Raw genomic sequence first — 13,892 nt, forward strand, 5'->3', positions numbered from 1 at the left:
ACAACCACAGTTGAGGAGTTAAAGAGACCCCTCAGTGGTTAAGAGCACCGGATGCTCTTCCAGAGAACCTGGGCTTGGCTTGTAGCACCCACATGGCGGCTCACGACCATCTATAACTCCAGCATTATGATGCCCTCTTCTGGCCTTTTTGGTACTGCACTCACAGGGTGCATATGCGCATGTGCCGGCAAAATGCCGATCACAGAAAATAAAAAATTTAGAGATCTTTTCAAAAGAAAGAATTTCAAATACTTGTATGTGTAATATTTCTATACCTTCACCACTCTAGGTTGTACAAGACACTCCCATACCTCTTCAGGGATGAGGAACGGAATGTCCAATAGGAAAATGAGCCGAGGTTGTGAGTTAGAATTCACAGAAGGGGCTTTTCTGGTGGCAGCACTGAGCGCAGTGAGGCGCTCCTGTTCACGCTTGCAGTTATGCTGTCTAAGGGTCCGCTGCAGTCCAAGCAGGTCTTTGGTTGCAAAAAGAAAGCCACAGCCATGCATGCAAAGGGGAAATGGCTCATCAAAGTGACAGACGTCCACCTCTTAGAGATGACTGAGCCAGTCAGGCAGCAGTACCAGTTACTGGACCCCATTCTGCCTCTGGGCAAGAAGCGATTTGCTCCTGTGGGTATCTGGGTCCGTGTGAACGGTGTTGGCCGTGTGGCTCAAATTTATGCCGTCTGACAGCCCATCCCTGGTGGCTTATTACTGAAAGTCTGTGGATAAGCCTCTAAGAAGAAATCAAAGATATTCTTATCCAGTATGATCAGGCTCTGCTTGTAGGTGGCCCCTGTTGTTATGAATCCAAAAATTGGGGTGGGGGGCTGGTACCTCTGTTTGCTCGAAACCAGAAATCCTGCTGATAATCCCATCTCAAGGATCAGGGTTCATCTTTGTAATAAACATCCTATGGCTTTAATGCTTAAAAAGAAGAAAGAATTCACAGAAGGGGACCCCCATGCCAAGTGTCTGGCTGACAAATAACCAGAAGAAACAGATGAACAGAAGAACAGTGCTAGCTGGACAGCCATCACGTGTGTGCATAATTTATCCCATGACAGTTGGGGGCTACCTTGGTGTCTGCCAAAGGAGGGGCTGCTAGGCAAAACCTAGTCTTAAGCGTCAATAAACTGTAAAACCCATGGTTGGGGCTGGAGAGATGGCTCCAGTGGTAAAGAGCTTGCTGTGTAAGCCCTGAATTCACTCGATCCCCAGGAAACTATGTAAAAAAGCTAAGGATGGTAGCATTCTGTAATCCCGACACTGGGGATCCAGAGACAAGCAGATCCCTGGGGCCGGCTGGCTCTCCAACCTCAAGCATGTGTACCTTGCACATGCAAGCGCACACGCATATATGCACACTCAAGTGTAGTCACACACACACACACACACACACACACACACACACACACACACACACACACACGGAGCTCCAGAGTTAACAATCCACAGTTATATGTGGCAAAGTGGACAGGTCTCAAGAAGTGTCAGGAGTGGGCGTGGGGGGACAGGTGGGCTGAGACTTTACAGTTTAATTCCTTTGGGGAAAATTAAAGACAATGCAATCGGGGGTTCTGTTTTCAAGTTTCCACCTACATCCAAGTAAAGGAGGGAAGAGAAATTGCTTGCATTTGCACCGGATCTGTCAGGGCTGGTGTTGGTGGCCACCAGAAGAACAGAACCAGACCTAGAGGATGGAGGGGAAGGAGGGGGGAAAAAGTGATAAAATAAAACAAAGTAACAAAATGACAAAATAAAAACAAACAAATGGTTTTTTTTTTCTCCAGTTGTCCAATTAAGGCAGCCACAACAGCAGTCACCTGATTGAATTCAAAGACAGGTGAGCCACACACCCTTTGGCAGGAGCCTATCAAATATCCCGGTTAAATTTGCATTTCTGAGAAATGCCTCGTTGTAAAGTTTATCAGGTTATTGTTGTTGGTAACTTGGTCCCTCATTCCTTTGATGACATCTCTAGGTGAACCCTGGCACTAACTCTATCTGTGTCACTAGATATGGCCAAGGCTCGGCCCTCAGCAGGACTGTAAGTGATAAGGGTCTCTCTGGCCCTTTCTAGTAATAACCATTCCTGATATGCGTTTAACCCAGGCGATGTGAAAGGCCCGTTCTTTGGAGCATTCCGAGAGGCAGGGAGAGAGCTGGCAACGGGAAATCATGGGCGTGATTGCCCTTCCAACCTTGGTGCACACGTGATCACAGCACACGTGAGGTTGAAGCAGGAGGATGGCAGGTTTGGACCCAGCCTGTTTCACATTGAGACTGGATCTCAAAACCTCAGTCTTCATGAAGTCTCGGTTCTGGGGTTTAGTGGTTGCTTCCCTTCTAAGCCTTTGGGTTTCCATCAATAGAAATGGGAGAGAAAGGAAAAGCCAGATCCCTCACAGGGTCATGATAAGAGAAGAGGAGCAGGAGGGGGCCAAGGAGTGCAGCCACTGCATACACATATGACACATGAGTAAAAAAGAGTACAGAACAGGAGAGCAAGCCAATGGCCAAGTCAATACCATGAAATTGATCGTACCGTGCTGGGCACATGGTAATCAATAATGCCAATTATCCGATTTAAATAAGGCTCTGTGCTTAAGTAAACTGCAGTCATTCACAGGGCCATACACACAACAGTAATAAAACACTGAGCAATACCAGTGAGGGAGAGGAATATGGAAGAAAGAAATACAACTTTCACTTCTGTGCCCAGTACTGAGGAAAGTCATGACAGAAACTCAAACTGGAACCTGGGAGCAGGAACTAGAGAAGGCATGGAGGAAAAGTATTCATGCTTGTGGCTTGTTGGCTTGTTCCCGTGGCTTGTTCCCCGTGGCTCACTTGTTCAGCCTGCTTTCTGATAGCACCCTGGACCACTCCTAACCCTTCCTAAGTTTGGGTGATTCCGTATTTGCTTCTTCAGAATTAAGTGCTCAACAGATAGAATTGGGTACTGTATTTTGGAAGCCTCTTATGGGTTAAGGTGTAAGCAAGCAAACAGTGGGGAATGTCCCCTAATATCTCTCTCTCTCTGATATATATATATATATATATATATATATATATATATATATATGAAAGAAAAAACTGTAGCTATTGAGTATCCATCTTAGAAGCCTTTACCTCAGGAGAGGGTTTCACCTCAGGAGAGGGATTTACCTCAGGAGAGGGTTTCACCTCAGGAGAGGGGAGAAGGTTTTACCTCAGGAGAGGGTTTTACCTCAGGAGAGGGGAGGGTTATACCTCAGGAGAGGGTTTTACCTCAGGAGAAGGTTTTACCTCAGGAGAAGGTTTTACCTCAGGAGAAGGTTTTACCTCAGGAGAAGGTTTTACCTCAGGAGAGGGTTTTACCTCAGGAGAGGGTTTTACCTTAGGAGAGGGTTTTGCTTCTTTGGATGTGGAAAGAGACAGCTCTAACTGTGTTTGCAGTCAGAGTGCCCTGTCAGAAAACAAGGTCTATTGGGGCAGGGTTGCTCCAGCAGCCAGGCTACTGAGGCTGACTTCATGTGCCACGGAGACCATCTCAAAGGGTGGGCCTCTGTGCTGAGTGTCTCTGTGCTTCATCCCGAGGTGAGATGGGGATGGCCCTCCCCGGAGCTGCCCCTCGACAGCAACTGAACTTCCCACACCGTTGGAAAGAGAAGAACAGTAAAGTGACCTGTGAACACAAGCCTAGCTCTTGGCTGACTGGATGGTGGGATGGGTGTTCCCAAGTGTGTCCAGGTTGTCGTGTCAACCTGCATGTCAGTCAGTCTCCAACTACCCTGCTGTTTTCAGAGAAATCCCCTGCTCTCCCTAGCGTCCTTTGATTTGGGGTTCAGCTTCGTGACTGTGACTCTTTTTCTCTTCTTTATGTTCATACGTTCACGTGTGGGGTACACTGTGTGTGCAGATGTGTTTGTGCTTATGTATAGGTAAGTGTCCCCCCCCAAATCTGGGGAGATCTTGTATGTGTGGGTGTGTGTCAGAGACAACAGTGGCACTTTTCGTGGAAGTCCTCAGAACGTTTAGAAGTGCATTTTGGGGGTTGGGGATTTAGCTCAGTGGTCCTGCCAGGAAGCATAAGGCCCTGGGTTCGGTCCCCAGCTCCAAAAAAAAAGAACCAAAAAAAAAAAAAAAAAAAAAAGAAGTGCATTTTGGCCAGGTGGCGATGGTGCCCGCCTCTATTCCCAGTGCTCAGGAGGCAGAGGCAGGGAGATCTCTGTGAGTTTAATGCCAGTCCAGTCTGCAGAGTAATTTCCAGGACAGCCAAGGCTGCACAGAGAGACCCTGTCTCAAAAACAATCAAGTACATTTTGAAGCCATACATATGTTTTTATACAAGGTGTGTGTGTGTGTGTGTGTGTGTGTACACGCCCTACCATGGCTCTTGTGAGGGATTCAGAGAACAACTTTCAGAAATCAGTTTTCTCCTTCCTCCCTATGGATCCCGGGAATCAAACTTGAGTCATGAGTTTAGCACCAGACACCTTTACCCACGGAGCCATCTTGAGGATTTTAGAGGTACATCTCATGTTGGGCAAGGAAGACAATGGAGTATCTTGGACTTCAAAGTGTCTGCTGAGGGCTGGAGAGATGGCTCAGGGGTTAAGAGCACTGGCTGTTCTTCCAGAGGTCCTGAGTTCAATTCCCAGCAACCACATGGTGGCTCACAACCATCTGTAATGGAATCTGATGCCCTCTTCTGGCACACTTCTGTATGTGTAGACAGAGCAATCAAAATAAACAAGTAGCTCTTTAAAACAAAAAACAAACAAACAAACTGCTGTTTCCTGACCAGACAGATACGTAAACATTTTACCTCTGAGCCTTGGTTCCTACTCTGGGAGTGAGTTAGTAATAATCCTTAGAGAATCCGGAGGGGTTACAAGAAAGTGCTTGAAGTGGGTCACAGAGGCACCCGTGTCACCTTGAGTTATCCATGCCCAACAAACCTAGGATGAGCGTTTCTCGCTTTCCCCCCCAACTCTCGCCGGTTCCCTGGTCTTCTTTGCATTTTGCTTAGAAGTGGCGTCCTCTGGAAAATCCCCCTGCTGCAGGAGGCTTCCAGAGTTGGGGGCGGGTGTTGGATTCTGATCTCTGGAGATGATTCACCTGCTCGGGCTGAGAACTGGCAAAGTGGGTAACAATAAAGTCTTTCTCTGATACTGACCCGCCCTTGACTTCTCATTTATGGGGCTGGCAAGAAGGCTGCTCGGTCTGTAAGGCGTTCTGATCTCATGAAGATAACCATACAGCAGAGGCAAGGATGGCGGAGTTTGCGGAACTGGACATCGAGCTCCAGAGAAATCCCTCCCTATTCCTGGAACCGAAGGCTTTGCTGTAAGGAGACTCAACGCACGCGTGGGGTAAAAGTATGGAGGTTGGTGTTGGAGAATCAAGAGTCCCCGGATGGATGTTTAAGTCTGAATCCATGTGGTGGGACAGATGATTCTCATGTCCTTGGCTTTTGTTTAACACTTTACTGTGTTGTGGTGTGTATGTGTGTGCTTTGTGTGTGTATGTGTGTCTGAACACACATGTTAATAAACACACATCTAACCCCCACCCATTCCCAGACATCATGAATAGAAAGAAATTCATATTTGGATATTTAGTGATGAAACCTCTCTGATGACTCCATATTTATGGGATATCCTTCCACAGTGCCTGTTCTAGTCAAATGTTATCCGCCATTCAAAACTAATAATAAATGTCCCTCCTCTTCTTCCTCCCAGGCCTGGGTGAGGAGGCCCGTCTCTTGGTTCCCACAACACCCTTGTCTTGGGTTTTCTTTCTCGTGCCTTACAATGGCTTCTTTATCTCTCTGTCTTTTCCTTTTCTTTACTCTTGGCAGTACATCCCGACTACAGCTTCCTCTCCCCTGCTCCAAGTCTCCCCTCCCCTTCCCCAGACCCACTGCTCCTCTGTACCTTCAGAAAAGAGCAGACCTCCCAGTCCTGTCAACCCGACACAGCATAACAAGATGCAAAAAGACTAGGTCCAAACCCTCCTATTAAGGCTGGACCAGGCAACCCATTAGGAGGAAAAGAGTCCCGTGAGCAGGCAAAAGAGTCACAGACACCCCACTCCCACTGTTAGGGGTCCAACAAAAAACCCCAAGCCAAACAACTACAGCATGTGTGCAGGGTCTAGTGCAGATCCATGCGGGCTCCATGATGGCGCCTCCATGTCTGTGGGTCCCTGTGGCGCTTAGCTGATTCTTGGGCTGTTCTCTGGTGTGGGCCCTGTTCTCCTGTGGGGTGTCTCGAGCATCTCCTAATGTTTAGTGGTGCCTACAATCTGTCCTTCCAGTAGAAGGCCTGACTTGGCTGGCCACTCCTAGGAACAAGGTTCTTTTGGTTTTGTTTGTTTGGTTTTTGTTTTGTTTTGTTTTGTTTTGTTTTTGGTCAGTCATGTTTGGCCACCATAGGTCTCTGACCCCCATCTTTCGGGATCAGTGCCCCACCCCATCTTTCAGGCAGGACAGCACATCTTTGCAGGGGGTTGTAGGTTGTAGGTTTTGTGGCTGGGCTGGTGTCTCAGTCCCACCCCTGCAATCCTGGCCTGGTTACAGAAGTCAGTTCAGGTCCCGTATCCTCTATTACTAGGAGTCCTTGACAGGGTCACCCTCTTAGGCGGTTCTAGGATGTTTCCACTCCACTAGGGTTCCGCATTGTGCCTTAAGTGCCCACCTATTCCAGTCTTCCCTCTCTGTACTCCCAATCCCTCCTGATCCTATCTCCACCCGGCCCCAGTCCACGCACAAAATCTGTTCTTCTTTCTCTTTCTTTTTCCCCACCAGAAGAGTTGCAGGGGAAGGGGTACATTTGTATCGCTCAGGAAGATGGCCAAGGAAAGCTTGCTGGAAGACGGAAGCTGTAGGTATTGCTGGGACGCCACTTTTCTCACCCCAAGTAGAGAGGAGAACCATGTCCTGTGCTCTCTTTAGTTACGTGGGAGACAACGTATGGATCAGATTACCTATCGTATCACACAGCCATGCTGTACCACGGCACACCCAGCCTTACCCTCCAGGGAGTGGGTTCCAAACTGTAAGTGCAGACGGCACCAGATATGTGTGTGTGTGAGTGTGTGTGTGAGTGTGTGTGTGTGAGTGTGTAGAGGTAGGAGTGTTTGAGTGTGTGAGTGGGTGTGAGTGTGGGTGGGGGTGAGTGTGTGTGAGTGTGAGGGGGTGTGTGTGTGAGTGTGTGTGAGTGTGTGTGTGAGTGTGTGTGTGTGTGTGTGTGTGTGTTTGTGTGTGTTTGTGTTTGTGTGTGTGTTTGTGTGTTGTGTGTGTGTGTGTATGTGTGTGTTGTGTGTGTGTTTGTGTGTGTGTGTGTGTGTGTGTGTGTATGTGTGTGTGTGGGTGTGTGGGTGTGTTGGGTGTGTGTGTGTGTGGGTGTGTGTGTGTTTTGGAGTGTGTGTGTGAGTGTGGTTTCCTATACTTACAATAAAGTTTAATGCATAGATTATTATTTACACATTATTAAATACATTGCATTATTATTACTAATCATAGTAATTGAGAAATAGAACAATGACAACATGTTATAATAAAAGCTATATGAATGTGGCCTCCACCCCTCCTCCCCACGAATATCTCAGTGCAGGGGCTGGAGCAATGTCTCAGTAGTTAAGAGCACTTCCTGCTCTTTCAGACCAGTAGAATTCCGTTTCCAGCACCCATGTCAGCCGCTCACCGCTGTCTGTAACTCCAGCCAATGATTGGCAGCTATGAGGAGTCTTGGAATGAATGGGTTTGCTTAGAGATCCTCACTGTGACGCATCCGCGTGAATCAAAGTCGGGTATGATGGACTAGCGACTGGAGGATAAGGGGTTTGACATTTTCCCCAAAGGGTCTGAGCGCTCTGGTACCAAGTGAAACTTGGGAGGAGCTGAGAGCAGAGGGTCAGGGGCTGCTCACCCATTCAAACACAACCAGCAGACCAAGGGTGGGAATCTGTTTCTCTGCCTTTTTCCTTTGTCCTTTGCAAAGGTCTTCTTCTTCTTCTTCTTCTTCTTCTTCTTCTTCTTCTTCTTCTTCTTCTTCTTCTTCTTCTTCTTCTTCTTCTTCTTTCTTCTTCTTCTTCTTCTCCTTCTTCTTTCTTCTTCTCTTCTTCTTCTTCTTCTTCTTCTTCTTCTTCTTCTTCTTCCTTCTTCTTCTTCTTCTCCTTCTTCTCCTCCTCCTCCTTCTTCTTCTTCTCCTTCTCCTTCTCCTCTCCTTCTCTCTCCTCCTCCTCCTCCTTCTTCTTCTTCCCCTCTGCCTCCTCCTCCTCTTCCTCTTCTTTTCATTCAACAGCACACTGCACAGGTCATTCCATTCTAATCTGGCTGCTATCTTCAAGGAGACTCCCCCAATGTCCTTCCCCATCCCCGTGTGTGTGTGTGTGTCTGTCTGTCTGTCTGTCTGTCTGTCTGTCTGTCTCTGTCCATCTTTCTCTGTCTTTCTGTCTCTATCTCTGTCTCTGTCTCTGTCCCTCCCTTTCCTTCGAGACAGGGTCTTGTGTGTAGCTCTGGCTGACCGAGAACTCGTGATGTCACCCAGGCTGGCTGTAGACTCATGGCACCTCCTCTTTCTGTTCTCCAGCACTGCAATCCCTTGCATGAACTGCCATGCATGACTTGAATGGCTCCTCTTCAGCAGATAGGACATAATTTACTCGAAAATTCCCACCTTTCCTGTGGTCCTAAGCACCGCAGTGATGGCTTTGCAGCCAGCTATTGAGTTGAGTGGCATGTTCAGGCCCCTTTCAAGTACGGTGTATTTTCCACTAGAAAAGTTGGGAAACCCTAGCAGATCTGTATATCTGTATATTTAGTGAGTTTGTGATTTCCTTTTCTTTTTCTTTGTTTCTTTTTTCTTTTTCTTTCTTTCCTTCTTTCTTTCTTCTTTCTTTCTTTTTTTTTTTTTTCGAGACAGGGTTCATCTGTGTAGCCCTGGTTGTCCTGGAACTCACTCTGTAAACCATGCCAGCATTAAATTCACAGAGATCACCTGCTTCTGCCTCATGAGTGCTGGGATTAGAGGTGTGTGTGTCACTTCCCTGTGTGTTTTTTAAAATTATTTATTATTTTATGCACATGGATATATTATCCGCATGCATGTCAGTGCATACCAGTGTATGCCTGGCCCTAAGAGGGTTTAGAACACCCAGAACTGGAGTTGCAGATGGCTGTGAGCCACCACCTAAACCCAGGTCCTTTGGAAGAGCAGCCAGGGCCCTCAGCCACTGTGCTGTCTCTCCAGCCTGAGTTTGTGAATTTTTAAAAGAGTTCTTTCAATATTTAGCTTCGTATGTACAAGTGTGTGCATGTGTGAGCACATGCATGTGTGTGCAAGTGTCTGGCAGGCGGAAGAGGGTGTTGGATGCCCTGGAGCTGGAGTTACAGGTGGTTGTGAGCCTCTTAATGTGGGTGTTGGGAACGGATTTCTGGTCCTCTGGAAGAGCAGCAAGAGCTCTATCTACCCAAAGGAGTCACTTCAGGCATGATCATTTTCCTGTAAACAAACTCCACAAACACACACACACACACACACACACGCACACGCACATACAGACATACATATATATGTATGGTTAGCTTCATTTTGGCTATCTATATAGGTGCATGATCTATATCTATATAGTGAGGGGTTATCTCTGTCTTACGAAGTGACGGAAATCTCAGGTTTCCCTTCCTTTGGAGATGCTTGTCTTAGAGTTTAGGGTTCTGTATCTGGGAACTTCAAAGAGAATACCCACTTGTTTGAGGCTAGTCCCAGACTGGAAGCATTGGGGGAGCATTTCCAGAAATGAACGATGTGTAAATTCTCGACCCCGCAGGGTTATAAAAGCTGGTGCCATCCTGCTCCATCCCGCCTGGGCGTGTATCACGCCTCTGCCTGGTATGTCTGGGTTACTCAACGGTCTCCACCCATCTGCCACTCAGCTGTCCTTGTGATTATCAGATCAACGGTTAAGATACCTCGGGACTGCATTCAGCTAATCCTTAATTAATGTAATAACGGTCCCAAGGGCAAGAATATTGAGGACATCAGGAAGATGCATCGTGAACACAGGGCTCCATACTGTTTGCAGTCTCAGGCCCCCTCTGGAATCCCGTATCTCCTGTAGATGGGGCGACCGCCATGCTCACATTTAGGAATGGAAACTGGGTCCTGCGGAGGCTTCTTCCAGTGTTCCTTCTCCCTCCTCCTGCACGGTCTGGACGAGGTGACGTAGAAGTGACATCGACATGAACCTCTCCCAGATTAAAGCACCCCTCCCCCTTGCTACTGTCAGGCTACTTGCCCAAACATCCAGCAAGTCAGGGCTTTTCCCTCCTCCTCCCCCTCCTCCTCCTCCTCCTCCTCCTCCTCTTCCTCCTCCTCTTCCTCCTCCTCCTCCTCTTCCTCCTCCCCTCCTCCTCCCCTCCTCCTCCCCCTCTCCCTCTTCCTCCTTATCTTCCTCTTCTTCCTTCTTCTTCCTCCTCTTCCTCCTCCTCTTCTTCTGATAAAAGTTGTTATGTAGCTCAGACTGGCTTCGAATCCACTTTGAATTCAAGGCTAAGGCTGGCCTTGACCCTCTAGTCCTCGACCTGCTGCTGCCTTCCAAGCACCGGCATTGCAGACATGCACCTGTGCACCTGTGCACCTGTGCACCTGTGCACCTGCTGTGGCCTTTCTAACACCACATTTCAGCTTCTCCCTCCTCACCTTTGACCATTCTGCTCTAAACCTGCTTGTGGGGCCTCTGGAGCACCATAGAAGGATAAGACTGATAGAGCCTCGAGCAAACCAGAATGTGTAAGAGTAAAATAAATTAATAAATTAATAAATTAATTAATAATTAATAGCTGGGCTGGGTGGAGTTCCCCTTTAATCCCAGCTCTCAGGAGACAGCTGCAGGAGGATCTTTGTGAGTCCCAGTGTAGCCAGGGATATATATACATATATATATAAAAACCCTGTCTCAAATAAATAGAGGCTAAAGAATGAACATAAGTCACGTGTGTCAACATGGATGAAAGAAACTATCTGCACACTGTTTAGACAGCAAGAAAGGTCAGAGAAGATAATATCCAATTTGGTCTCCTTTGTATGAAGTTGGACATGGTAGGCAACAATATATAGTGTTTGGGGACACACACCCTGCCACAGTGAACACCGGGTTTGTGAGTCGGGGAGGGCGTTTCTGGTGGTAAGCAGGACACAAAGGATTTCACTGACAGTGAAATGTCTCTTATGTCTCAAGTGTTTCTGCACACATTCAAAACACACACACATGACTGTGCACGGAGAGTATATATACTACCTCCATTTTGTATTTTCAAATGTTTTCTGTTTGGCCTGGAGAGAAAGTGGTTAGAGCACGTAAAACTGTGATCTGGGTAAGGTACAGTTAGGCATCTAGGGCCGGGCAAGCTGGGTCACATCTGTAATCACAGCACTCTGGAGGTTGAGGCAGGAGGATTGCCCATGGCTACATAGGTACCCCAGGCTACATAGTGAGTTCCTGGTCAGCCTAAACTACAAGGAAAAAACCCTAAGAGGTGTGTGTGTGTGTGTGTGTGTGTGTGTGTGTGTGTGTGTGTGTGTGTGTGTGTGTGTGTGTGTTCAACAGTATCATAGAACGTGTTATGTCTTTCTCACCTTTGAAAAACCTCAGTGGTCATGATTGCAGGCCCCAGGGACTGCTCAGGTGAGGGAGATGGGAGGTCACGGGCTGCTTTCTGCTCCTACCATTTTACCAGCAGAGTGACTCACGTGCGCAGTGCTCTTCTGGTCTGAGAAACAGGAGCGCTGTGCTGGCACACTTCGTTCGTCTGCAGGCCTTGGGTTAAGCTGGCTGGAAAGCTCCCTGACAGTTGCAATCACAGCGCGTATCTCTGCTGCTCCCTTGTGGATTCTGCGGGACCCGACAGGCATCGTTCTCAACCTTCCGGGCTGGCTCCGAACGTGGCAGAGTGGGTGTGGTCCTGGTGCCAGGGACACGGGAGGATGAAGCAGTCAGAAGTAATGAGTTTATGCAGCGTGAGGATTAAATTCCGTAGGCAATTAGATCCTGGCACAGGGATGTCAAACAAAGAAATTGCTTCGGAGTCATAAAAGATAAGCCTGCGGCTCAGGGGCCATCAAGTTCACAAGAAGCAGGACAGGCCCCGCCCCCTTTGCCCCTTTTCCCCCATTCAGACCCGGAGATCGCCTGATGAAATCAAGGGAGGGTCACCCACGAACAGAAACTAACGTGTCTTAATTCCCCTGGGAGCAGTTTGCTAGAGAAAGTAATAATGGATATTACATTCGTTGTTTGCATATATAAATAATTTAGTACAGGGGCTGTCGGGTTTATAGGAAAACGGAGAGGTAGACAGGGGAGCTGGGAGGGAGTGTGGAAGCTTTGCTGTGCTGCTAGCTCGTGAGGGGGCAGACATGGGAAGGGAACGGACTCCATTCTTCCATTCCAGAATCCGCTTTAGATTCTCTGTATGTTCTGTGAGTGAGACATCCTGAAGAGAGGACAATGTCATAGAGGTCAAGTGGGACTGACAGGCTCAGAGGCTGGCCAGCACCGCCGCCTGCAGAGGAGAAAGAGGAGGGACCGCTCCAACGGTACATGGGGACTGGAGGTCTAGCCTCAGCATCCATGTACGCCTGAGTGTTGTAACCGAATGTGTAATCCAAGCATGGGGGAGGTAGGGGCAGGAAGAGCCAGCTTAGTTGAATCCATGCTCTCCCGATTCAGTAAGAGTCCCTGACTTAAATAGTAAGGTACGGAGAGAGCATTTGAGGAAGACTCTGGATGTTGACTTCTGGCCTCTACACACATGAACACACATATATGCACACATACACACACATGTGGGTATAAAAAATAAAAAGAGAAAAAGGGAATTGCAAGTCGCAGGCTGTGTGGACATGTGCAAACATGCAACCATTTCATAGAAGCAGAAACACACACGCACACACGCACACACACACATACACATGCATGCACACATGCGCACACACACACACATGCACACACGCACACACACGCGCGTGCACAGGCATGTGTTCACACACAGCTTTTACTGAATGTCATGCTTCACTGTGGCCCACTAGAAGATTGTCACCAATATTGTGTGTTACATATTTGCAGCACCAGGTACAAAATACCAAACGTAAAATCCCATCTATAAACAGTATACTGAACTCTCCAGCCTGAGCATCCTTCTTAGAGATTGCCAGGCAGGGTTCCGTCCTGTGCCGAGGTCACAGATGGGGCATGCCTGGGTGGTTGGCAAGGGTGTGCCCCATGTCCTGGCTGATGAGTGATCCAGAATTTGTTCTCTGTGCCCACCAGACAGAGTGAGATGCCACTGACTTAAGCTCTAGAGAGGCACAGGCTGTGACAGTCGGACGAGGCTAAGTTGATGTTTAACTCTGCTTAGGGCGACTGACCTCATGACAAGAACAAATAGATAAGGCCACCGGGATTGGTCCGAGGAGGGTGATGTGGAAGGAATACTGTGCCAAGACCCCTCGAGGTCTTGCCCGTTTCTAGAAGAAAGCAATACGCATACCACAAATTCATGTCTGTTGATCACAGCTCCACCCCCACCCCTAGCACTGTAAGGCTTCAGTTTGAAAGAATATATTTTGTTACTAGAGAAAAAAAAGACAATAAATTATAATTACACACTCAGCACTTGAATCCAGTGGATTCTTGTAAAAAAAATTTATTTTTTTTATTCTTACCTCCCCTGTCAGTGTGATTTTTCCAAACCACTTTCCCCATCTTTCAGTCGGCAGTGTGTGTGTTTGCATCGAAGTATATAATGTGCTTTGAGCATATCCACCCCAAAGCCCACCTTCCTCTCCCTTCCCAGCCCCACCCCACCCCCGTTTCCGATCAGTCCCCTGTGAAAAGACA

The sequence above is a fragment of the Rattus rattus genome, chromosome 1 (genome assembly GCF_011064425.1).
Source record: "Rattus rattus isolate New Zealand chromosome 1, Rrattus_CSIRO_v1, whole genome shotgun sequence".
Taxonomy (NCBI): domain Eukaryota; kingdom Metazoa; phylum Chordata; class Mammalia; order Rodentia; family Muridae; genus Rattus; species Rattus rattus.